This window comes from Bos taurus, chromosome 22 (assembly GCF_002263795.3).
Source record: "Bos taurus isolate L1 Dominette 01449 registration number 42190680 breed Hereford chromosome 22, ARS-UCD2.0, whole genome shotgun sequence".
NCBI classification, from domain to species: Eukaryota; Metazoa; Chordata; class Mammalia; order Artiodactyla; family Bovidae; genus Bos; species Bos taurus.
The window spans coordinates 15,104,365-15,130,802 of record NC_037349.1 but is presented as its reverse complement, the minus strand read 5'-3'; the positions used below and the strand labels follow the sequence as shown (position 1 = coordinate 15,130,802).

The following is a 26,438-nucleotide window of genomic DNA, read 5'->3' as shown; positions in this document are numbered from 1 at the left end:
TTTCTACACAGTCACAAAAAATAACTGTTTGGCTTTAGGAAGAGGGAATGTATTAGATTATTAAGCTTTGTGAAGCTTGCACAAACCTAAGTATAAGCTTAGGACAAAGGTGCTGCCTGGCTTGGAAAAGCTGGAATTGTAGGTACCCACAGAAGTTTGGATAGGCACTAACTCATAAGTGTACGTTGAAAGTGCCTTTGATCCAAAACTGCTTTTCAAAACTTCTCATTTCCCCCTGAGAACCATTCTAAAGAACTGCTCTGTGTCCATTTCTGAGAGAAGATGATTTGTGTACACGATCATCAACCTTAAGTTCTTTCTACTAGTGAAATGGAGCCATATACACTAAAAGTCTTATATATTTATATTTACACAGCTGTTCTAGGATTTGATTTGTTTATCCCTGAATTCCCATTCTCTTTAAGAAAATCCTTCAGTATATTGTTATAGGCATCAGTGGCTTATGCAGACAGAAAACCTTCAGTAAGCCTTAAAGACTTAGGTAGCACTCCTACCAAATCATTTGGATTGACCCACAAAGATATTTTCTTTCATAACTTAACCATATGCATATATTTAAAAAAAGCTTATATAAAGAAAGAAAAGAAAAGAGAGGGAGAGAGAAAGAAAGGGAGAGCGTGAGACCTTTTCTTTGCTTTCACTCCCTGACAGGGACGTGCTGCTTATTTTAAAAAGAGGGCCAAGAATGTTAAGGGGTTTGTGGGGGGCCAGCGAATCACATCCCCTTTCTCACAGCCTCACTTGAGTCCTGAGCCAACTGAGTCATAAACCAGGGCATAGAGTAAGGCAGAGGGGACAAGAAGGTCACTGACACAGAGCGAACTGAAGTTGGAGAGACACAACTGTATCGGCTACATGTCCTTCCAAATACTGAATCCCGGAATAAGGCATCTCACTCACCCCACTGTGGCAGACCTGGACCAGATGGCCTGTTCCGTGAGATTTACAACACGGGAGAGCGGACCCAAGAGGGTTTCGGTGATTTCTGCCCAGCTTCTTCTCCTTCCAAACTCACAATCTGGGAGGGTGACAAGGATAGGGGCTGGAGGAATGGAGTAAGTCCCGGGGTGTCATCCCAGGCGCACTGCCTCCGCGTGGAGGGAAGCATCTTGGGGACATAAGCTACCCCTACCCACTCCCAGTCCGCCACCAACACACGCCTTCTGAAAGACGAAAGGGTCCCTTTAGGCCCTTGGAAGTGGTGGTTCACTCTTCCAGTGGTGAGCCAGGGGGCCCTGCACAGCTCTTGTCAGGACAGTGAAACACCAGACACCAGGTCATGTGCAGACATTGCTATTCAGAGAGAGAGGTGTGTGCACACACGCACACACACACACACACACACAGGATCAGGCCGTGTGATCACGGTATAGTTTACAACTGCTCCTTTCACTTGATAACATAACTGGACTCTGCCTTCAGTAAATACACTTTTACAAAATCATTTTAATAGCCAAATGTCACCCCACTGTGTGGTATATCTGTCGTTTGGTCACCACCCTCCTATTGGTCCCAGTCCTTTGCTACTATCAAAAACAAAAAATTTTTAAAAAGAAACATTGTCTGAACCTTCTTATAGCCGAATCGGTTCACATGCTTGATTCTAAAGCTACATTCCTGAAATCAGAATTGCTGGATTAAAGGGCAGGCATGTCTTTAATACAGTGGGTTACATTTTGCAAAATTCTGCATTAGATGCCACCGTGACAAAGGACAGAGAGAGTAGGCAGAAGAGCTAGTTTACCCGAGGACTCAGGCACGTCCCCACAGGCCCTTGCGCCGTGCTGGGTACCACAGGCCCTCAGCTCACTGTGTGTGGACCAGGGGCTGAAAGAACCAGGGGGAGGGACAGTAGGTCTGGACCTTCCGTACCTGACAAAGGCAAGCGCATTTGCAAGGGTGAGCAGGGGCCTCTCCTGCTTGGCTCAGGTGATATGGTGGGTCCTGGGCCAGCTGCCCATGCTCTTCCTCCGTGCCCGAAGTGATCTAAAGTCAGAAAAACAACATCTTCTGGTTTCGTTTCTCATGAGAGTCTCCCAGATGACCCACTCCCAGCTATCTGAGGGCTGAAGGATACACATGGCATTTGCTTTGTCCCTAAGTTCATGCCTGGAACCAGGACCCTCATTTGCCGTTTTCACACTCAAGGATTCCTGGAATGTGTGTGCCTCTTTGGAAGGCATTTCTGAATAGTTGTTGAGCTCACAGGCTAATATTTTCCATGCAGCACCTCCAAAGTCAACCTGAATGCCCATAGGCCCACAACAGGAGCGGACTGCTGATGCTCCCGATCACAGGAAAGGTTTTCTTGTGGCTGAGGCTAAATGCTAATGAAGGATTTTCAGTTTCTCAGGGCTAGGATTGAGGTGGGGTCTCACTGTGCCCAGGAAAGTTGGCCCCTGAGAACAGGGAGGTGGGCTCTAAAAAGAAGGCCCCCCAGAGTGTGGTAGAGAGCTTAGGGGTAAAACAGCCCCCATTTAAAGCTCACTAGTGTGGGCAAGTCACCTGACCTCCCCACACCTCAGAGTCCTTAGCTGGAAATGGGGAGTCAGGCTCAGTGCTCAGGGCAGTATAAGGGTCTGACTGAGAAAGGTGCATATAATTACAGAGTAAGTGCCTGCTAAGGGGTAGATGTCATTCCAGCATCAATATGGCCAAGTAGAGACCATAAGATCCCAAAGAAACAGATTTTAGGAAACCACTTGACAGGGAAGAAGGAGGGGCACGTGAAGGATATGGGATTAAGGGATATGAACTACTATGTATAAAATAGATAGGCAAGAAGGGTGTATTGATGGGAATTATAGCCATTATCTTGTAATCACTTAATGGAGTATAATCTGTAAAAATACTGAGTCATATTGCATACCTGAACCCAATATAATATCGTAAATCAACTACACTTTCAATCAATAAAAAAAGGATCATTGAACATCTCTCACATCCCTATACGCCCAGGGCGTAGCACACAGTCAGCACTCGGTAAATATTTGTGGACTCAGATGAATGAATATGGGCCAGGTCACGTCAGTCATGTAGGCAGCAACAACAGTGAGGAGCTGGTCCCTGGAGAAGCTAAGAAAATTTCTGTGACCATACTACTACTCATAATAGAAGTAGCAGAGGATTATATGACACTCAGATGCCTGACACTACACCTTACATCACCCCTGGAAGGTGATACTTCGCCTCCACTCACAGAGGAGGAAACTGAGACAAGAGTCAGGTAACTGGCCCCGTGTCGTGCAGTTCATGATGGCGGAGCAGTGTCCTTGTCTTCTTCCTGGGGCAGGGGGATGGCAGGCTTGAGTCTCTCCTGCTTGGCGAAGGAGGCTGTGAGCAAGGAGAGTGAATTCAGCTCAGGGTGGAAGGCAGGGAGGACCAGGGCTCAGAATGATTGCACCTGCCCACGCAGGATGGGCAGAATGGGCTGTGACAACAGAGAGAGGTGATGGAATAGAAAAACACCAGGAGAGCCCCTTTTATCCCCAAGCTGTAGAACAGGAGGACGCAGTTACTCATGGTATGCTGGGACCTGTTCTCAGGGCTTCACACGTATTCCCTCTCTCAATCCTCCCAGCCTGATGGACCGTGAGCTTCCAGGTTTACACGGTGAGCTGTGGTTTGCATCCCTTTTGTCATCCAGGTGACTGATCTGAGCTAGAATAGCGACACACAGCTATTTGGAAGATCTCTACCATGGACCATCCTATTGCACACAAATGGCATGCCTATTATAAATCTCAGGTCCTTTTTCTTTTTTTCCAAAGTCTTAGAATGCAGTTTTGTTCATGTGAAGTTTCTTAGGGGCATTTTTATCACGTGTTTGTGTGTGTGTGTGTGTGTGTGTGTGTGTGTGTGTGTTAGTCGCTCAGTAGTGTCCTACTCTTTGCAACCTTATGGAGTGTAGCCCACCAGGTTCCTCTGTCCATCAGATTCTTCAGGCAAGAATACTAGAGTGGGTTGTCATTCCCTTCTTCAGGGGATCTTCCCAACCCAGGGATTGAACCTGTGTCTCCTGTATTGCAGGTGGATTCTTTACCACCTGGGCCACCAGGGAAGCAGCTTTATCACCTCACTTCAGTCAGTTCAGTCACTCAGTCGTGTCCAACTCTTTGAGATCCCATGGACCGCAGCACGCCAGGCCTCCCTGTCCATCACCAACTCCCAGAGTTGACTCAAACTCATGTCCATCTAACCGTCTCATCCTCTGTCATCTCATTCTCCTCTCACCTTCAATCTTTCCCAGCATCAGGGTCTTTTCAAATGAGTCAGCTCTTCGCATCAGATGGCCAAAGTATTGGAGTTTCAGCTTCAACATCAGTCCTTCCAATGAACATTTAGGAGTGATTTTCTTTAGGATGGACTGGTTGGATCTCCTTGTAGTCCAAGGAACTCTCAAGAGTCTTCTCCAACACCACAGTTCAAAAGCATCAATTCTTCGGTGCTCAGCTTTCTCTATAGTCCAACTCTCACATCCCTACATGACTACTGGAAAAACCATAGCCTTGACTAGACGGACCTTTGTTGGCAAAGTAATGTCTCTGCTTTTGAATATGCTGTTTACGTTGGTCATAACTTTCCTTCCAGGGAGTAAGCATCTTTTTATTTCATGGCTGCAATCACCATCTGCAGTGATTTTGGAGCCCCCCAAAATAAAGTCTGACACTGTTTCCACTGTTTCCCCATCTATTTCCCATGAAGTGATGGACCGGATGCCATGATCTTAGTTTTCTGAATGTTGAGCTTTAAGCCAACTTTTTCATTCTCCTCTTTCACTTTCATCAAGAGGCTTTTGAGTTCCTCTTCACTTTCTGCCATAAGGGTGGTGTCATCTGCATATCTGAGGTTATTGATATTTTTCCTGGCAATCTTGATTCCAGCTTGTGCTTCATCCAGCCCAGCGTTTCTCATGATGTACTCTGCATATAAGTTAAATAAACAGGGTGACAATATACAGCCTTGACGTACTCTTTTTCCTATTTGGAACCAGTCTGTTGTTCCATGTCCAGTTCTAACGGTTGCTCCCTGACCTGCATACACCTCTACTGAGGATAAACAGGAAAAACATCAGAAGTAACAAAGTCCTCCCAACATGGCCAGAGATTCTTGGATGGGGGACCACCAGGGGACATGTGGGGTCGCTGACCCCACATTGGGGAAGTGAAGCCACTTGCTCCCCAATTTGCTTAGATGATAGTGGTGAGGACCCAGCCTGAGCCTTGGCAAGCTCCTAGGGTGTGGCCCGCCTCATCAGCTGGGATGCCTGCCAACCATCCCCAGGGATGGCTGGGTGAAGGGTGTCCCAGGGGAGCCTTGCCCATTGCTGGTGGCTGACCCATGAAGTGGGAAGGTCATCTGAGCTGAGCCAGTCACGTGGACTCCCTCTGGGATATGACTCAGGAACCCAGGAGAGAATGACTGGCCCTCTGGGAGCAGAAGGATGGGCAGGGCCCCCAAGCTGCCATGGGGTGAGGCTCCCAATATTGGCCTGTTCTAGAATCATGATGTGACAATGACTGACCCTGCATCGGGGTCTTCAACCCTTCTTATTTCACAGGGAGGACCTGCCATACTTTGGCCCCAGGGTCCCTTCCCAGAGCATCTGGGCTAAAAGCCCCGCCTCCCTCCCTCCCCTGGTCTATCCCCCGTCCTGGCCAGAGCAGGTGGGAGGGGTCCACAAAGGCATGGGAGGATCTATTTGCAGTTTCCTTAAACACCCTCTCCTGGCTTCCCAGGGGCAATAGAGCCAGAGCGTTCTTCCTACCCGTTGTACTGCTCACTCTTATCTTACTCCTCTGGTTGCTGGAGTTGCTTTTCCTTCTGTTCTGGGCAGAGTTAGGAGAAACTCCCTGTCGATGGGGGTTTCTCTGCCCATCAGCATTGGCCAGCCTCCCCCCGCCACTCCCCAACCCCCAGGCCCTGAGGCTCCACCTAGATCTGACCTAGGAGTTCCCAGCCATGGAACGTCTTCAGAAGCCTGACTCCTGCCCAGCAAAAAGCGGACCTGCCCCCAAGTTCAGCCCATGGTCGTGAGCAGTGCTTCAACCCACACAGCCCCCACTGACCTCGCTCTCAAGCCAGGTCTTCCTGGTCTCCATCTGGGACAATGAGGTGGCAGTGAGGTCCTGCCAAGGCCTGACCAGTCCTCCAGGGAGCCCTGTGAGGTTTCTAGACCCTTTGGGGAGATATAAAGTCACACAGAAACAAAAAGTAAACTTGCTCAGGACCGCAAAAAAACTACCTGTCTACCTTCCTACTCCACCTGAAAGGGATGTGGGAGCTGGTCAAGGCAATCGCAGTGTCTTTCATTGGTCTAATCAAGGTCAAAGCTAGAATGCCAGCCAGCAGGGAGTACCGGGGCCCTGAGGGGATGGGGTGCGAGGGTCCCAGTTTTGGGTTGCAGAGAGGACGACCCAAGATGGAGGCCTGGGGAGGATGGCCCCAACCCCATGTCCTGTCTGTATGTGTCATGGCCTTATCCCATCAGCCAGCATCTGCAGGTCCCCCTGGGTTTGAATAAATCTGACCCAGCTCTGCTTTGGGCTGCCTGCTCTCCCCCAGCCCAAGTCTCCTACCATCTGGGAAACTTCCCCACTGCTTGTGTTTCTCTCCTGAGCTCACCCATCTCTGAGCCGTAGAGAAAGGACAAAGGAAAGCAGCCGTTCCCGCGGCTGGCGAATGGGTCTGTCTTCTTGTTTTGCGAGCAGGTAGCACGTTGCGATGTTGTCTGCTGTCACTTCCAGCCGCCTCTCATGCGTTGCCTCAGTGGGCTGCAGAAAGAGGGATTTGAATTCCCTGTTTCTCACTTCTTTCTGTTTCTCTTCCTTAACTTTTCTGTCTCCCTCTTTGCTTCCTCTTCAATCCCTCTCCTCCTGGAATCCAAGCTCTGCTTCAGTTTCCCTGTGCCTCTGGGTCAAAGAGTTATGAGACTTTCGCCACGGGAAGGAACCCAGGCTGGGCAGGTGAAGGTCACTGCTACCCTGAGGACAGCTGTCACCCAGAGACTCTGGGCCTGGCAGACCGGGGTTAAATCTTCCTCAGTTTTGCGCACCTTATTTAATGGACCTCAGCTTCCTGGTCTGTAAAACGCACACTGATCATCATCTCCTAGGGTTGCTGTGGAGATTAAATGAGATCACATCCCTGAGGACTGGCCGGGCTCAGTGCTCAGTCACCCACATGTTGGCCCTGTGGGCCTGCCTCCCCTGTCGCCATGCCTGGGGCCTGTCCCCCCAGGAGGTGACTCAAAGGCCAGGGAGAACACAGGTGTTTCTGGCGGAATGTGTCCCTTCCGGCCCGGGTCCAAGCATCCCAACTCCGTTTCTAATCTTGTTCTCACGTTTCAGTTTCCTTGTTGTAACTTCTTCGGCAACCTCCCTGCTAGGCCCACCAACTGCTGGTGAACAACAGCAAAAGTCCACCCACCCACATGGGGGGTTGGGGAGCATGACTAAGTGTGGCCCCAGCTTCAATCCCAAAGAACCTAAGCGGAGGTCAGGGATAGAAATTCAGGCCTGCAGGGCTTCTGGGAGGAGGTGTGGCCTGACTCAGATAACAGTGCTTGGAGCAGGCCCAGGTGCCTTCAAGTCCTGGCCGCTACACTCCATGACCTTGGGCAAAGGTGTTTGTCCTTTCCAAGTCCTTATCTGTAAACTCTGCTGACAACACCGTACTCTCCATCCTAGGGGGTAGGTTATGCTAGTGTCCTATTCCTCTCCCAGATAAGAAAACAGGAGGGAAGTTAAGTAACCTGCTCAAGGTCACCCAGCAAGGCAGAGCTGAAAGAGACTGTCCCAGAGACTGGCAAGCATTTTCGACTTGTTTTGCGTGGGAAGTTTCCCTAGGGAATTTTGGAGCGGGGAGGCGAGTCCTACACCACAAAGTGGACACAGCTCCAGAACGCTCCGTGACCCCCTGGCAGAGGGAGCCTGCAGGCAACACAGAACAGCCCGATGAGGCCGACTGTCCAAGGACTTGGCAGGCACTGCCGGATGTATGGCCATCAGCTTCTGCTCAGGCTGCCTCCCTCCTCTGCATTTGTTGGCCCAAAATTTATCAGGATACCCCTCTTCTCTGGAGCTCCTTCCAGCAAGTCCACTAAAAGCAGGGGCCAGGTGAGCAAGAACAGTATGGGTCTCAGAGATCAAGAGAGATTTCTAGTTACAATATACTTCTAGAAGCATACTGGCTTTGTTACCTGAAATTATCATTATTTTCATTTCAAAGGCTTAATTTAGGAAGACCCAGAGGTTCACTAAGGCTCCAACAGCTGAAAGAACATGTAATTTAAAGGTCAACTGAAAATGTATTCTACCCTGGCCATTAGGAGGGGGGTGGGGTGCATGGGGCCTTGACATTAAAATAGTTCCGTTTCTGTGCTGATGGCATTTGTAGATGTGACCAGGATTTCCCGCCGAGCCTGGACCTCACCATTTCCTCTCTGCCTCTGAGCTGGCCCCCTTCATTCCTCCTCTCTTCCTCCCTCCCCCAAACCTGCTCAGATCTGTGGCTAAAAGTGAAGGAATGTTCTGGAAAGTGGGGACAGTTAGGCTCCAGGCAGATAAGGGCTCCAATTCCAGCTCAACCATTTCCGGGCGGTTCACCTCGCTGAGTGTCAGATGTCCATGTGGAAACTGTGAGTCCACGTGAAGACGGTTTTGCCCCGAGTCTAGCACCAGGTAAATGGGGTAGCTGATGGAACAAGGGGACAAGGCTTTCACCCGAAGCTCAGCGTGAATCTGGGGCCCCGTGTGTCCTCAGTCCTTGTGGAGGGCCTCCCCCCGTCACCCCCCAGCTCTCTCCACGGCTTGGCCTCAGCCGAGGATCCCTCCTGCCCTTGGATCTGCCTCTGAGATGGACAGGCCCGACCTCTCCAGGGATGCTCTGTGACTCCCTGCTACCCAAGTAAAACGGACCCACACCAGCCTCTGCCCAGGGCTTAGCTGACTGATGAACTATCCTGGGCTGCTACCTGAATGGAGGGAGGGGACATCTGAGCAAGGCCCAGGGACACTGCTTCAGGGACACACAGGCTGCCCTCGCCCAGTATTTCCCAAGCGTCCGGACCAGGTGCTCACTTTTGCCAGAGCTGCCGGGAGATGTGCCCACCCCCTAAAGGGGGAGGAAGGCGAACCATCTGGGCGGTTGTAAGCCTGCGGCAGAAGGAACATCTTCGTCTTTGAACTTGAGGTCACACCACTTATGTAGCTGCTGGGTCAATCTGTGTGTCCATTTCACCTGCCTCCCCAGAGGAAGTCGGGAGCCACGTGAAGGGAGGAAAGGGCATCCTCTAGACCTGGGTGCCCGGCTGAGCACAAGGAGATGCGCACCTGGGTCCAGAGACGGGGCTTAGACCTCACTCTGCTCATGACTCACGCATGACACCGGCGGGTCATTACCCACTGTTGTGGTTGAAAGGCTGTGAGAGCACACGGCCCCTCCCTGCCCCGTAACTGTGACTCGGAGGATTAATGAGGGAACCGGTGCCAAGCTCGGTGAATGCAGTTTTGTTCCCCAGCTGGTTCCTCTGATGAGTCCACAGAGCTGATGGGAAATAGCAAAGGTCAAAGCTCTCTACGTGCAGATGAGGTCCTCCAGGGTGTGGTTCTGGGCTCCGTGTCTCTGTCACCCTCACCTGGGAGGTGAGGCCCTGAGGTCAGACTTAGAGAAGGGTGTGGGGGGACATTTTCCAGGCTCTGGTCACATGCCTGGGGTGTTTCACATGGCAAGTGAGCCAGAGGAATGGGTCTTGCTGGGCCTTTTGGAAACTTCCAGTGGCAGGAAGCACAGACTGAACAGCACCTGTTAAAGTTGGAGCAAGCAGGGTGGAAGCTGTCTCTCCATGGTGCTGGCTTGGGGGGCTGGTCCCCCCCGTCTGTCACTTGTGTGTTTCGGTTCTGTGATCTCTCCTGGTGGAAGGACACTGGTGGCTGAAGCCAGAGCCCTGGAAGGACAGGAGGGAGAGAGGCAGGTGGTACCTGGCTGCGGCAGAGGGGGTGCAGTGCTGTAGTTCCTCTCGCTCAGGATCCGGAGCGTCCTCGGTGAAAGGCCTAGACGGGATTGAGTCAATTCCGCCACCAACCGAAGCAGGTGGCTTGCCATCCAGCTGTATGGGGATTGAGTCACCCGCCCCTGCCGTCACTGACCTTCAACACACCCTGAGAGGAATTCAGGGTAGAGATCAGGAATGAGGCGCTCTGGGCTCTGGGAAAACTGGCAGAACAAGCCTTCAGTTAGTTACAGATGTTTTCAGGAGAAAATTTTATGAACCCAAGTTCTCACGTCCTCCCATACTTGGAAAAGCACCAAGTTCGCTAACTAAGATGTCTGTTTCTCGTGAGGCGCAGTCGCCTTCTACTCAGATGTGTGTTTCATTGCTGGTATCCTTCTCCAAAATCACATATGTGCTGTCCCCACTGCTCACTCCCCCAGAAGAATTTCTCAGAGCAACCTGAGAGGCTGTGTCCTGGGCTACAGTCCTCGTTAAGTCCCCGAATACAACTGACACTCACAGCTCTTATGTTGCGTGTTTTTATTTCTGTCCACAGTTCCCCCAAATAATGCAACCTGGGGTAGAGAAGATTCTTTCCAGCTTAATTTTCTCTGACAGGTAATAATCCACATGGGTTCAAAATAACATGGATACAATGGGGACTCTTGCTCCACCCCGTCCCGGTTCCCTGATTCCTCCCACTACACTCACTGCTTTTAGTAGCTTCTCACGTACCTCTCCAGGATTCTGTAAATCCAAATGCGTATTTCCACTCTGCTTTCTCCCTTAAGCGTACAGAAGTGAATGTATGGTACTTCCTGGTGTCGGTCAGGGGCTCCATAGGAAGCAAGTGGCAAAGTCAAGCTGGAGAGCTGAGGAAGGGTTGGTGACAAAGATGAGAAAGCTGTAGTCTTCTGGGGGTGGGGGAGCAATAGGAGTGTGCCATTCGCCAGGGCTGGGGACCCCAGGGGACCCTGGGCCTGCGGGCGTCAAGCCCGAGACCGGAGATCTTTCTGTGCTATTCACTGAGGTGGCATCTGGCACAGCTCGGTCCCACCTCCTCACCCTCCCAGTCAGCACTGCTAACAAACTTTTCCGCTGCCGGCTGCCCAGCACCCTGGAGGGTATTGCAAACACCCCATGTCACGTGGCGAGCTAGTGAGGTTGGCCAGCCGGCTGCGGTGGTCCTTCCCTTCAAAACCAAATGAGAATCTTCAGCTGTGAACCTCCCTGCCAGCAGTCCAGTGCTCCTAGGCGGTGGCCCCCAACCCTTCCCCAATTGTCAAGGAAGACAAGTTTTCCATGGACCGGGGAGGGGGTGGTGTGGGGATGATTCAAGTGTATTATATTTCCAGTGCAATTTATTTCTAATAAATAATCAAATGCAGCCACTGTTCTGAAAGGAGGTACCAGTCCGTCCACAGCCCAGAGGTTGGGGACCCCTGCTCCTGGGGATCCTTCCAAGGATTTCTGGGTACCTGTCACGTCGTCCTGGCCCTTGCCTGACCCCTCGGCTGGCACCCTCGCTCCTCACCTTCCCTCCTCACCTCGTACTTTCAGGCCATTGCTTGCACACTTCATTGTCCTCACCCAGCACTGCTGCCCGAGTAGGGACAAGGCATCCCCCACCCACAGTCTGTCCTTGGGGTGCGGGGACAGCAGAGGGGTATGACAGACAGCACAGATCAAGAATCCATTTAATAACCAACAAGGACCTACTGCATAGCACAGCGAACTCTGCTCAACACTCTGTAATGAGCTAGATGGGACAAGAATTTGAGAAAAAGAAATGTGTACATGTATAACTGAATCACGTTGCTGTACAGCCGAAATTAACACAAGGTTGTTAATCAACTATACTCCAATATAAAATAAAGATTCTTTTTAATTTTTAAAAAATACCCATTTAAAATTTATCGACCTCACTTTACTGCTGGCAAAACTTACTGCCGGCAAAACTTACTGCCAACCCTGCCCCAGGGGCTTGGGTCGTTCCTGCTTGGCCATCTGTCTCCCTGGTCTCCGGCTCCTGCCTGTTCCTGGGCCTCCCTCCCATCCTCTCTCCGTTCCCTCTGTCCCCTGAGACCCAGCTCCAGGCTACATTTGCCTGTCCTCATCCTAATGTGTTACTTTCCCTTCTCCTTTCTAACACGAAGCGGATTTTCCTTTCTATATGGAAAGGAAATCCAGAAAAGAGCTCCCATTTGCTTCAAAGTCTCCTCCAGATCTGGGTCCTTGTTCTCTCAAACCAAAGGGCTGTTTTCTCTCTACTGACTCAGCGCCATCCAGTAGAAATAGAATATGAGCCCTAGATAAAATGTTACATTTTCTGGTAGCTACATTTAAAAAAAAAAAATGAAAAGAAACAAGTGAGATTAATTTCAATATCCTCTATTTAACCCAACATATCCAAAATATTATCAGTTCAGTGTTTATTTAATATAAAGTTATGAATGAGCTATTTTAATCCAGGTAAATAAAAAGGCATTTTAAACATTATTTATTTATAAGTTTTTGGCTGTGCTGGGGCTTGGCTGCTGTGCGGACTTTTCTCTAGCTGTGGCGCGCAGTGGCTTCTCTCCAGTTGTGTGCGTGGCTGCTCACTGCGGCGGCCTCTCTCGTTGCAGAGCACGGCCTCAGCAGTTGTGCACACAGGCTTAGTTGCTCCACGGCATGTGGGGTTCTCCTGGACCAGGGATTGAACACGCATCTCCTGCACTGGCAGGGGGACTCCTCACCAGTGAGCCACCAGGGAACCCCAGCAAGACATTTTTAACCCTGCGTGTGTTTGATACTTACAGTGCTTGTCAATGCAGACTAACCTCTTTGCACACACTCAGTAACGCACGTGTGGCTGATGGTGACCACGCTGGGGAGACTAGTCCTCAAACACAGAAAGACCTATGATAACCTTTTAAAAAAAACAACCATATTTCAAATAACCAGAAAAGTCAGGGGCTTCGCTGGTGGCTCGGTGGTAAAGGATCCGCCTGCCATTGCAGGAGACACAGGTTCAATCCTTGATCTGGGAAGATTCCACATGCTGTGGAGCAACTAAACCCGTGTGCCATAAGTACTGAGCCTGTGCTCTAGAGCCTGGGAACTGCAACTACTGAACCCATGTGCCACAACCACTGAAGCCAGAGCGCCCTAGAGCCCGTGCCCCATAACAGAGAAGCCACCACGACGTCCACTGCAGTGAAGAGCAGCCCCTGCCATCTGCAACTGGAGAAAAGACCACGTGGCAAGGAAGACCCAGCACAGTCATAAATAAATAACTACAATTATTTTTAAAATTTCATTATTAAAAGAAAAAGAAAAGCCAGAGTCTGAGAGAGGCACAAAAATAGAACAGACTCCAAGAAAAGAGAATACCCCAAACAGACGAAAACTCTAAGGAATTAAAATGAATAACCCAGAGAGAAGAAAATATCACACCCACTTAAAAATAAAACCTCTAGATGAAACTCTGGGCAAAGCAGAAATACAGATACAGCCATAGAGAACAAATATATGGATACCAAAGGGGGAACGGGTGGGGGTGGGATGAATTGGGAGATTGGTATTGACATTTATACATTATTGATGCTATGTATAAAGTAGATAACCGAGGAGAACCTACTGAGAATAGCACAGGGAACTCTACTCAATCCTCTGTGATGACCTATATGGGAAGGAAATCCAGAAAAGAGGGGATATATGCATACATATGGGCTTCCCTGGTGGCTCAGCTGGTAAAGAATCCACCTGCAATGCAGGAGACCTGGGTTTGATCCCTGGGTCAGGAAGATCCCCTGGAGGAGGACATGGCAACCCACTCCAGTATACTTGCCTGGAGAATCCCCATGGACAGAGAAGCCTGGCGGGCTACAGTCCACGGGATCGCAAAGAGCCGAACACGACTGAGGGACTAAGCACACAGGCATGTGTGTAGCTGATTCACTTCATTGTACAGCAGAAACTAACATAACATTGTAAAGCAACTACATTCCAATAAAAAAATAAAACCTCTCTGAAAAAGATCCAATACGAGTTCTTGAGAATTAAAACAATGACTGACAAAGTTTTAAAAACTCAAAAAATATGCTAAATAGATAACTAAGAACTAAACTAGTAAGCTAGAAGACCGAGCTAAAGGATTCTGCACAAACGTGTTAAAGAAAAAGAAACAGATGCCATTGCTTATTGCCCTGGCTGCTTTCTCCAGGAGGACCTCCACGCCTCTATGCAGCAATCTCAGGCTCTGGCTTTTCTGAAAAATCTGGAAATTCTTACATAGCTGTTAATAAAGTAGATGGGCTTCTGGGCTGAATGCTGTCGGTGGCTGGAGGAGCACGTGCTTAGCCCTGTGAGAATCCCATTCCTCTGGCAGAGAAGCAGTGGCTGATACAGGGGCCGGCCTCGGGTGACTGTGTGCAGGGAGCAGAAAGCGGACAGTGGAAAGGAACCACTCGCCGCTCTCCAGTCCACCTCTAGCTCATGCTTTCATGGTCATATTGCCTCTGTTCTAGAATTCTGCTGGGAGCATTCACTCTGCAAACAATTATTCATTTAACCATTACAGCTTTGTTTTCATTTCTTCACCAATCTGTTCTTATATTTCTCTTATGTTCCCTGGAAATTCCTTAATCTTCTGGACATTGATTCCCCCTCCTCCTGACTGCCCACAACCTCAAGCAATTTTTATTTCTGAATCTCTTCCACCATTTCAGTGGGATTTAGGGAAGAAGTGGGGTACACACCAGTGTGTGCTTAGCCACATTGAATCTTAAGACACTTATTTTGCACTCAGAATTATTTCATGAGAATGGTTGTCAGAAGTGGGTTAGCTGGATCAAAGAGTAGGAACATTTTTTGAGGTTGTTGATATGTAGTTAAAACTGCTTGCTAGACTGAGAAGTAAAACAGAGAGAAAGGCACCACCTTTAGCAGAGAGAGAGCTAGGTTACAATCACAGTTCTTTCACTTGCCAGATATGTAACCTGAGTGAGACATGGAACTTCTCTGAACCTCAGTTTCCTCATCTGTAAAATGGGCATGATCATGGTACTGGCATTTAAGAATACTGTGAGGATGAATTACAAAAAACATCTTCACCAGAGTCCAGCCTATAAAAGGTGCTTGATAAATGCTGTTAGTCACAATTGTTTCAAATAAGTAGTCTGTTAAAAAAAAAAAAAAACAAATAAGTAGTCTGTCAGCATCAAAGAACTGTGGGTTCAACTGGATGCTTGAAAACGCATTTCCTTGTTGGTCACTGGCATTTCACGCTCTCAGATAAATCACCTCCCAGCTTGGTACCTCCATCTCCAAAGAGAGAAGCCTCCTTCCTACCTGGCTCCCTGTGAAGGGGTCTGTGAAGATTCACTGCTGTTTATAAAGCCCCTATAGACGCTCCAGTGAAAATCCCAGTGCATCTGTGGGGTTGCTTTCATTGTCAGGATGGGTCCCAAGTCCTTGCCTCTAGCTCCAGACTGAAATCTCTATGAGACAATTCCTCCTCTGAGCGTGGTCAAGTGTAAGCTCCTGCAAAAGAAAATATCTGGTCCTTATTCTGGGCCAACTTCCAGAAATGTAATTTCTTCCTCAGCTGGGACGCTGGGTCCTATGACTCCTTTTCTATTTGACAACTTATTAATCAGAAATCCCCAGCAAACTTGCTCCAGGGAGGCAGGCTGAGCCCCGACCTTGGCCACACGCCAGCCCAGGTCAGGATTCCAGGAACCAAGTGTTTGCGCCCAGTCCAGATGGAGGGCTGGAGGCGGCTCTTGCGAGAAACCTCTGGAGTCACTGGCCCAGGGGTGCAATGGCCCGGGTCGGGGTTGTGGGGTGTCAGGAAGAAACCAGTTCAGTGGCAAAGAAAGAAGTGTGAACCTGTAGAACCAGGGCAGCCCCAGGGCAGAGGTCAGCCAGGGTCAGCACCCTGAGAGGTCATGGAGGCAGGAGTCTGGCAGATTGGAATTGAGGCCAATGGAGGGGCAGGGCAGGGGAGAGTTCATGTGAAGAAATAACAGGAAAGTTGTAGGGAAACCATGAAGCCTGCTGGGCTTTTTTTTTTTTTTTTTTTGACTCAGTAAGCAGCAAACTAACAAGGCACAGGGTATGACTGTCCCAGACTTGACTGGGAGCTGATCTCTACACTAAGAGTCATCACTGTAAGAATCTCTTCCTTTCTCCCTCTTTCCTGGCCCCACGCACAGAAGGGCTGGTGGCCACCAAGCTGGAAAGGGCCTGGGTGGAGGCAGGTAGAGCCAGCAGGAAGGTCAAATAAATAGAGGGCAAGAAGGACCTAGGGTATGGGAGAGTCCCTCAAGGAGAAGGGTTCACTCACCAAAGGGGCCCTTCCTGCCCCATCCCCTGCTCCCACACAACTGGCCCTTCCCTCTGCTCCCCAAAGGGCGGTGTGCAGCCAACACAGGCTGCCCTGCCTCAGTACTAGGATGCCAGTGATGATGGCTACATGTGGCCCTTGACTTCCTGCTGGTGAGACAGCAAAGCAGGGAAGGCACAGAAGGGCTGGAGTAGCGTGTTCAAGGTCAGACAGCAAGGTCAGGGGCAGCAGTGGGCTGGGGAGTGAAAAGCAAAACCAAGCGGCTTCCAGAACTTCTGCAGAGTGTAGGTTAGATGCCCCGAGAGGCTCCAGAAGGACTAAACAGGGAGGTTCCCAGAAGGCTCCCAGGGCACCCAGCACTGCGGCCAGGGCAGCAAGTCCTCTTTAGTCCCTGCTGGACTGGAGAGCAGGAAAGATTATGAGTGAGTATGAAGTCGGGAGCAGCCCTTGGGAAATGAATTTGGGCTCCACCTCCCCAGTAAATCTCAAATTCTCCTCATATCTGGGGAGACTGTTGCTCAGTCGTTCAGTCATGTCCAACTCTCTGCAGCCCCATGGACTACAGCCCGCTGGGCTCCTCTGTCCATGGGATTTCCCAGGCAAGAATACTGGAGTGGGTTGCTTTGCCCTCCTCCAGGGGATCTTCCCCACCCAGGGACCAAACCCACGTTTCTTATGTCTCCTGCATGGGCACACAGATTCTTTCCCACATGCGGTACCTGAGAAGTCTGGGTTGGAGAGATTAAGAGGGAAAAAAGGATGAGGTATTTTATTCTTAAATGCTGCCTGGACTGCCTTCTAGGTTAGAGCATCTCTCCCAGGTCCCTGCCCGATGATGCAGGGCGCGCCCCTCTTTCTCACTGACCTGCTGTCACGTCCAGGGTTTCCGGGGCTCCTCATGCAGCCTGTCCACCCTCCTGGGGGCTCACTCTTCTTAGATCTGAATCCTCACCGCAGGTACTTCTTTTGGAGAAATAGCTTGATCTCTTTCTGATTACAAGTGAAATATCTGCTAAATGCAAAAATAAATAAATGAGGAAGAGCATGAACAAAAAAGTCTTTCAAATGATACATCTAAAGAATGAAGAGCTGTTTAGCCATTAAAAAAAGATTGGGGATTTTTGTTACATCTTAGTATGGACAAGATTCATAGTTACATGAGAAAATTAAGGTGCTGGACACAATGAGAGCACCCTCCATGCATGTCAAATTCTCCCAAGGGATGCTCAACCAACACGAGTTGCTCTCTAGGAGGGGAACTGGGTGGCTTGGAGGAGATTTTTCATTAGTCCTTAAGAGCTTTTGATTTTTATGTCATGTGATTGTATCACTTTTTCAAAGATTAAATGCAAATTTGAGAAAGAATAGCTTATTATGCAGTACTCAGTGAAAATTACTCTCTCAAAATATATCTTTCCAAATTTTATTTTCTGTACACACACACACACACACACACATACTTCATTTATTTCTATAATACTGAGATTATGCTTGTTCTTTGGAAGAAAAGCTATGACCAATCTAGACAGCATATTAAAAAGCAGAGACATTATTTTGCCAACAAAGGTTCATCTAGTCACAGCTATGGTTTTTCCAGTAATCACATATGGATGTGAGAGTTGGACCATAAAGAAAGCAGAGTGCCAAAGAACTGATGCTTTTGAACTGTGGTGTTGGAGAAGACTCTTAAAGAGTCCCTTGGATTGCAAGGAGATCAAACCAGTCAATCTTGAAATCAGTCCTGAATATTCATTGGAAGGACTGATGCTGAAGCTGAAGCTCCAGTACTTTGGCCACCTGATGCGAACAGCTGACTTATTGGAAAAGACCCTGATGCTGGGAAAGATTGAAGGCAGGAGGAAAAGGGGATGACAGAGGACGAGATGGTTGGATGGCATCACCGACTCAATGGACATGAGTTTGAGCAAGCTCCGGGAGTTGGTGATGGACAGGGAGGCCTGGCATGCTGTATGCAGTCCATGGGGTCACAGAGTCGGACACAACTGAGTAACTGAACTGAACTGATAATGAATTATAATCTGCTTTACCCCTCACTTACTATAGTGTGGATAACCTTCTGTACTGGAGTATATAAAGCACACTGTTAATTTAAGTAGCTGTAGAGTTATTCTTTATATACTTTTACCATGTTTTTAACTAGTTCCCTGTAATTTTTAACAGTTTTATTGACTTTCACATACTCTAAAATTCATCCACTTTAACTGTATCATTCAGTGGGTTTTAGTATATAGCCACAGAATTGGGCAAGCATCACTACAATCTAACATCAGAACATTTTCATAACCCCCAAAAGAAAGCCCATGTCCATCCTTCCTCTTCTCTGAACTCTAGGCAACCACTCATCTACTAGCTCCCTACGTGGATTTGCCTGTTCTAGACATTTCTCATAAATGGGACCATATCAATGCCACAGATGGCCTTTTGTGTCTGGCTTCTTTTACTTACTAAACTGTTTTTCAAGTCACATCCATGTTGCAATATCAATCAGTATTTTAGTTTTTTGTTGATGAATAATACTCCATTGTATGGATATTTCACATTTTGTTTGTCCATTCATCAGTTGATGGATATTTGTTTTTTTCCCCCCTCTTTTCAGGTCTTACGAGTAATACGGCTATGAGCACTCATGTGCAAGTTTTCATGTGAAATCGTTTTCAGTTCTCCTAGAAGGGGAATGACTGGCCAAAAAAGACAGCACATTTCACTTTCTGAAGAACTGCCAAGCTGCTGTCCAAAGGGAACCTTCCACTTTGCATTCTCACCTGCAAGATATGTGCATTTCAATTTCTCCATGTCTTCACCAACTCTTGCTATTTTCTGTGGCTTTGGTTATAGCCATTCCTAGTGGATGTGAAGTGCTATGCTATTATGACTGATATTTCTCTAATGACTCATGACCACTAAGATGCTGAGCATCTTTTCATGTGCTTGATGGTCATTTGTATATCTTCTCTGGAGAAACGTCTACTCAGATCCTTTACTCAGTTTAAAATTAGATTGTCCTCTGATGACTGTGTTGTAAGAGTTCTTATATATTCGGGATTGTTGTTGTTGTTCATCATCAAATCATGTCCGACTCTTCATGACCCCATGGACTGCAGCACACCAGACTTCCCTGTCCCTCACTCTCTCCTGGAGTTTGCCCAAGTTCATGCCCATTGAATCGGTGATGCCATCCAATCATCTCATCCTCTGTCGAGCTCTTCTCCTCCTGCCCTCAATTTTTCCCAGCATCAGGGTCTTTTTCAATGAGTTGGCTCTTTGCATCACGTGGCCAAAGTATTGGAGCTTCAGCTTCAGCACCAGTCCTTCCAACGAGTATTCAGGGTTGATTTCCTTTAAGATTGACAGGTTTGAGCTCCTTGCTTTCCAAGAGACTCAAAAGTCTTATCCAACAACACAATTCAAAAGCATCAATTTTTCAGCACTCAGCCTTCTTTATGGTCCAACTCTCATATCCATACATGACTACTAGAAAGACCATATCTTCGATTATATTCAGGATACAAGTCCCTTATCAGATATATGATCAGAAACTATTTTTTCCCATTCTGTGGATTGTCTTCCATTTTAGTAGTATCACTTGAAGCAAAAAAAAAAGTTTTTATATTAACAAAGTCTAACTGATCTACCTTCACTTTTATGAACTATGCTTTTTGAGTCATGTCTAAGAAACCATGTCTAAAAACTCATGTCTAAAATGCTTGGTTAAGAGATTGGTATAATTTACCAGTGAATCCATATGGGCCTGAATTTTTCTTCAAGGGAAGTTTTAAAATCACTAATTCAATCCCTCTACTTGTAAGTCTGTTCATAATGTCCATTTCTTCCTGAGTATGTCTTTATGGTTTGTGTCTAAGAATTTACTCACTTCATCTTTGCCATCTAACCTGATGGCATGTGATTATTCACGTCAGTCCCTTAAAAACCCTTCTGTTTTTGTAAAGTCGATAGTGAAGTCACACTTTGATTCCTGACTTGCTCTTCCTTTGTTCCTATTATAGTCCCTGGCCATTCCTCTCTCCCTACCCCTGCTGTAGGCCTCAACTGTTCAGAAGGTCCATCGATTGCCTTATAAACCAGTATAGCTAAGTGCCAGTGGAAAACTATCTTAGACCAGCTCAGAAATGCAAAACCAAAACGTCTTGGTGCAACCAAGATGCTGCACCTTCAGCTGGCTCTGCCCCTGGAGGAAGAGAGGACGCCCCGCTGCAGCCATCTCGCCTGTTGCAGAATCTGCCTGGTCAACAGGATGATGAGGGGAGAGCCTGTTGGCCTGAAGTCCTGTCCCAGACATTTCTGACTAGGCTACCAGAGAGCGCTCTAAGCCTGGGGCAACTCGCCTTCCCCAGGCAAGCGTTCCCTGGTTTGGTCTTGAGAGTCAAGCTGCCTGGGCTGAAATCCCATCTTCATCTCCTTCTTCTCCTTCCATGTAACCTTAGGCAAACTACTCAGTCTCTCTGTTCCTGGTTTCCTCATTTGTTGAACAGAGATAATACTAGTACATAGCTCAGGCAGCTGCTGGAGTGGCTGTAGATGAGATGAAACATATAACACACAGCCAGCCCTTCCAACTGTCCCTGGAAGAGAGTAAGCCCTCAAACAATGTCTGCACTAAGAACAAGTCTGGGGCTTCCCTGATGGTACGGTGGTTGAGAATCCACCTGCCGATGCAGGAGACACAGGCTTGACCCCTGTTCTGAGACGATCCCACATGCCGCAGAGCAACTGAGCCCATGAGCAGCAACTACTAAAGCCCATGTGCCTGGAGCCCATGCTTCACAAGAGAAGTCACCTCAGTGAGAAGCTCGTGCACCGCAACTAGCAGGTAGCCCCCGTTTATCACAACTGGAGGAAGCCCACGTGCAGCAATGAAGACCCAGCACACTCATAAATAAATACACCTTAAAAAAACAAGTCCGCCCCTTTTGAGTTCAGCCAGCGCTCCCAAGCCTGCCCTCTGCAGCTGTCATCTCTCCCAGCAGCAGGACTCTGCTGGGCTGCCATCCATGCCTCGCTCTGTGCCAGGCTGCCCACCACCCAGGGCAGAACGAGGAGATGGGCCAGTAGAATCTGAAAGTGCTGCCCCTGAACCGTGTTGAGGGAGAGACCTGACTGGCGTGAGGAAGATCTGGCTCCGAGGCCTCACTCTGCCACCTGCTCTACATGACACCTCCATGAAAACGAGTTTCTCAACCTCTGAATGTCGATCTGTTCATCTTTTAAATGGGAATAACAGTACCTTCCCCTGTGTCAGGGGAAGATTCAGCTGCCAATCCCTGAGACCTGATAAACAGACTGGCACATGTACTGAGGATTCATTTCAGATCATAAAAAGTTGTCCTCCTGCTGGTACCTTTTCTCCTCTATTGCAAAAGCTTTCTCTCCACCACATCAGCCTGTTTCAAATAAAGGGCACACCACAGTGTCATTAAATCTGGTCCTGATCATTGGTGGGAATGTAGACTGATACAACCACTATGGAGAAGAATATGGAGCTTCCTTTAAAAACTAGGACTAAAACTATCATGTGACCCAGAAATCCCACTACTGGGCATATACCCTGAGAAAAGTGTAATTGAAAAAGACACGTACCCCAGTGTTCACTGCAGCACTATTTACAATACCTAGGACATGAGAGAAACCTAGTTGTCCATCGGGAGATGAATGGATAAGGAAGCTGTGGTACATATACACGATGGAATATTACTCAGCTATAAAAAGGAATGCATTTGAGTCAGTTTTAATCAGGTGGATGAACCTAGAGCCTATCATACAGAGTGAAGTAAGTCAGAAGAGAAAGAGTATATTAATGCATATATATGGAATCTACAAAGATAGTACCGACGGGCCTATGTGTACAGCAGCAAAGGAGACACAGACATAAAGAATGGACTTTTGGACTCAGTGGGAGGAGAGGGTGGGATGATTTGAGAGAACAGCATTGAAACATATACATTACCATATGTAAAATACATAGCCAGTGGGAGTTTGATGTATGATGCAGGGCACTCAAAGCCGGTGCTGTGTGACAACCTAGAGGGATGGGTGGGGAGAGAGGTGGAAAGGGGGTTCCCGAGGGAAGGGACACACGTATGCCTATGGCCGACTCATACCAATGTATGCTAAAAGCTATCACAGTATTGTAAAGTAATCATCCTCCAATCAAGATATATATTTTTAAAAAGACGCACACACACAAAAAAACAAACCTGATACTGTTTGAAGCCAAACAAGCAGAGGTGACTTGGATGTGATGTGACCAAGGTTCAGACTGCATCTTGTTTCACCCAGAGTGCCTCCTCTTTGGCTGACATTTGTGATCTTCATTCCCCTCGCATCCCTGGAGCTCAAGCTGCGAGCTACAATCAGAACAAGTCTAAGGTTTCCAGTAAACTCAGTCTGTGATTCTCCCACTTACGATGCCATTAGGGGCCGAGAGACCGAGCATGCTGTGAGGTGGTGCTGACGCCCCTCTTTCCCATCAATGGCCCTGGGACCAGGGAAGTGGAACAGGGGGGCAAGAGGACCAGTGGTCAAAGGAGAGCCACCTACGGCCCCATAGACAGGGCCCCACAAGGACCACCACTTTGCCTCCACAAAAAAACAGGCGTCTTCCTCAGTGTAGCCGTCTCCAGGAGGCAAAGCGGAATCTGGAGAGGGCCAGGGGCTGTGGCCCCACCACTCCTCTAAGCTGGGGCCGAACAGACTTGGCAGGAGATGCAGTGGGCATGGCTGGCAGCCCCAAGGGGCAAAGGGGCATTCTGTGCCATTTTCACGGAGTCACATTTCCAACTTGATTGAAAGTGAAATCTTTAATAATGTATAGATTTTCAGTGACTGAAGCCTGGCTCTTGCCAAATCCTAGCATAAAGCATGTTTTTACAGCTGGGATGATAAATCCCTGAAAGACGGCACTTACCATGGAAACGCTGACACAGCCTTTCATTCCCTTCACAGTGATTAAAATCCTCATTTCAATTTGTTTTTCTTTATTTTGAGCTGGCGTCATTTGCAAGCTCCAGGAATACACCTCTCTGTGGTAGAAAACGAAATGCTGCCCTCTGTCAGAAACGAGATGGAACTGTTCTTCACTCACTATAGTGCAGCAAGTCTTGGCTTGGAGAATTAATGGAAATTCAGAAGAGCAGGACTTCGCACTAGTCATCTTAACCAGCAAAGAAATTTCTGCAGGATTTAACGTTGTTTCCTAGGTAGAGTGAGGCAGGGGAGGGAAGGCAGCTAATACAGCGTTTGTTATCAAACCAGAGGCCACTGTGAGCAACTGGAGAGTCAGCCCACTGGGGGCTTCTGGGAGCCAACGTAGACTGGGCACCTCAGTCATCCCCCTGGAGACGCAGGCGAGCTCCTCATGGGCTGCGGGCTGCTGTCCATCAATTCTTAAGTACTTCTGGCCTCTGCAGGGAGAGATGCAGTTCCTGGCAGCTGGAGGGCAGCCGCAGCTATGGTGAGGCCCCAGTGGATACAGGCAGCCTCCGATCTGACTGCTGCACCCGCTCCCCTCTGCTCCTTTGATTGTCCTTTGGACTGCCCCATTTGCAGGGATATTTTATGCCCTTGGAATTCAAGGGCATTTGTCTTTTGCTTATTCACAGCCTACAGTCTTTGCTGAACGGCTCGGTGATCCTACCAACCAGATGCCTCCGAATGTCTTTCTCCTTTCCAGATCTCTTGACTGATAATAAAATCCATAATGGAGCTGGCCACCCTTCTTAACCAGCCGGTGAGATTGCAGCAGAGCACCTGGTCTGAGAGCTGTCACAGCCGCAAATTTCCTCACAGTCAGCTCTGCAGATCTCGCGAGAACGTGGCCTAGAGGGAATGGGGCGTCTCCCCATGCTGCAGGCAGCCAGTGCTTTGGAAACGCGTTTTCCAGAATGCGTCCCACAGACAGTCAGTGGGCAGGGATACTCCTCACGAGAGGGGTTCAGAGATCCAACACTGTTGGTTACACTGCTGGGAACAGCCCTCTCTTCAGGATCAAACTACCCACCAGCGTCTTAAAGACTCTGAGTAGTATTACAGGCAAGAAATCCAATTAGCTTTGTTTAACTCGACGTTTTCCAAGTTACTTCATCACTAGACCTCTTCTTGGTGGAATGTCTATTGCCATTCTTTGGCACTTTAGGTTGTGCTACACATAAAATGCCTTTATGCGTCTTTTTTTCCTTTATCTTACTGAATTTTTTCAATGTTTTTGTTATACAAGCAGTACATGTTCATTGTAAAAAAAAAAAATCAAACTTGAAATATGCAAATGAGCAAAAAGGAGAGGGGAGGCACTGAGGCATAATCACTGTGGACTTCAGGGTTCTCCTCCGGTGGTGTTCCTTTGTGGAAAAGGGGTTTTGTTGTAGCAAGAGTCAGTCTGCATTTCCTGGACTACATTCAGTTCCATGACTCCTGATTCTAAGTAGCAGGTTTCATTAAAAAAAAAAAAAAAAGGCACATATTTCAGCCAAAACAACGGCCACAGAATCATTCTGAACGAGTTCCAAAACCTCCGGTGGAGGAAAATTCCTTTACCATATGTTGCACCTTTCATAGGGAATGGCAGGCTAAGAAAATCAACAAATTGGGAGGAAAAAGGAAAAAATGCTATACAGTGATTTCTCAGCTATGTAAAAATATTTATGATAATAAAGACCTTCATAAAATACACCCCAGAATTAGAAAGTTTATTTCTGGAATACGGACTCCAAGGTGACTTTTACTTTCTTTGCTGTTGTAAAAGCATAAGTTAAAGTATTTTTTAAAATACCCTCCCAGGCTTGCCTGGTGGCCAGTGGTAAAGAATCTGCCTGTCAATGCAGGAGACACAGGTTCGATCCCTGGTCCAGGAAGATCCCACATGCCGCAGAGCAACTGAGTCCCTGTGCCACAACTATTGAGCCTGTGCTCTAGAGCCCGGGAACCACAACTACAGAGCCCCTGTGCTCTAGAGCCCGTGCTCCGCAACAAGAGAAGCCACGGAAGTGAGAAGCCCGCACACTTCAAAGAAGAGGAGCCCCGGCTCACTGCAAGTAGAGAAAAATCTACACAGCAAAGAAGACCCAGCAAAGCCAAAAATAAATAAATACATAAATATTTTTTTTAAAAAGTATACTCCTTGCACACACAAGCCACTTTCAGTGAGGATTAAAGCAGAGTGGAGATGCTAAGTCTGGCACCTAGGAGGGGCAATTTCTTGGGGTGGGGGCCCCGCGTGTCTCTCTCACCTGAGAAGTGGTAGGCTTGCTCCAGGTGGCATCAGGTCCTTTTCCTTCAGATGCAATGAGTCATGTTTTGGGTTTATGAGTGATGCAGGATGAAGCAGAGACCTAGCTGGTTGCACTGACCTGCAGAGCAGCCCTGGGAGAGAAGTGCCTTTATTACCCCTTTTCACAAATGCTCCCTGAACATGTGAGCTCATTTCTACCCTAGAGCTTTGCGCTAGCTGTTCCCTCAGCCTGGGATACTCATCCTTCAGATCTGAGCTCAGAGAGGGTCTGTGAGGAACCCAAGAGCACACAGCACAGGGCTTGAGCCAATGTCTGCCTGACTGCCAATCTCACAAGCCTAAGCTGAGCTCCCAACACATTTTCAGATGGTTACGGTTGGGAAGAAAAAAATCCCTGCTCTAAGTTTGACACAGAAGGCCAGGTGCTATCTGACGCCATGGGGAGACACCTAGTGTCTAACTCCAGATCTCCTTTTTATTTCTTTTTCTTTTTTTATTTCTAGGCAGCGCCCTGCAACATGCATGATCTTAGTTCCTGGACCAGGGATCAAACCCTTACTCCCTGCAATGAAAGTGCAGTCTTAACCACTGGACCACCAGGGAAGTTTCAGATCTCCTTTTTAAAAGAATGGTTTGTCTGGAAGGCTGAGGACAATTCTGACTCTTATCTTTCAGTGGCTGGAAGGCTGTTCTGGGGGTACAAGCTCCGAGTGCACACTCAGAAGCCACAGCCCGCCCCCCCAGCTTACTGCCTGCCTCCTTTGCCCTCTCAAAGCAAGGGCCAGCCAGTCCTCTAGGCTCTGCAGCCGCACTGCACAGGCTGCTGGCCC

At 48.3% G+C, this 26,438-nt stretch overlaps 1 long non-coding RNA gene across 2 annotated transcripts; it reads right to left on the bottom strand.

The window, feature by feature from the left end:
• Positions 1 to 658: 658 nt before the first annotated feature.
• Positions 659 to 25,492, bottom strand: LOC104975505 (uncharacterized). Of its 2 annotated transcripts, XR_009492342.1 has the most exons (7): positions 23,290 to 25,492; positions 22,580 to 22,729; positions 17,212 to 17,358; positions 10,751 to 15,541; positions 4,255 to 10,236; positions 1,894 to 2,007; positions 659 to 1,039 (listed from the first exon to the last, which is right to left on the bottom strand). It is a non-coding gene; the product is annotated as an uncharacterized lncRNA (long non-coding RNA). The 2 variants fall into 2 exon arrangements; XR_009492341.1 differs by having other exon boundaries at positions 1,894 to 10,236.
• Between the last annotated feature and the right edge of the window lie 946 nt (positions 25,493 to 26,438).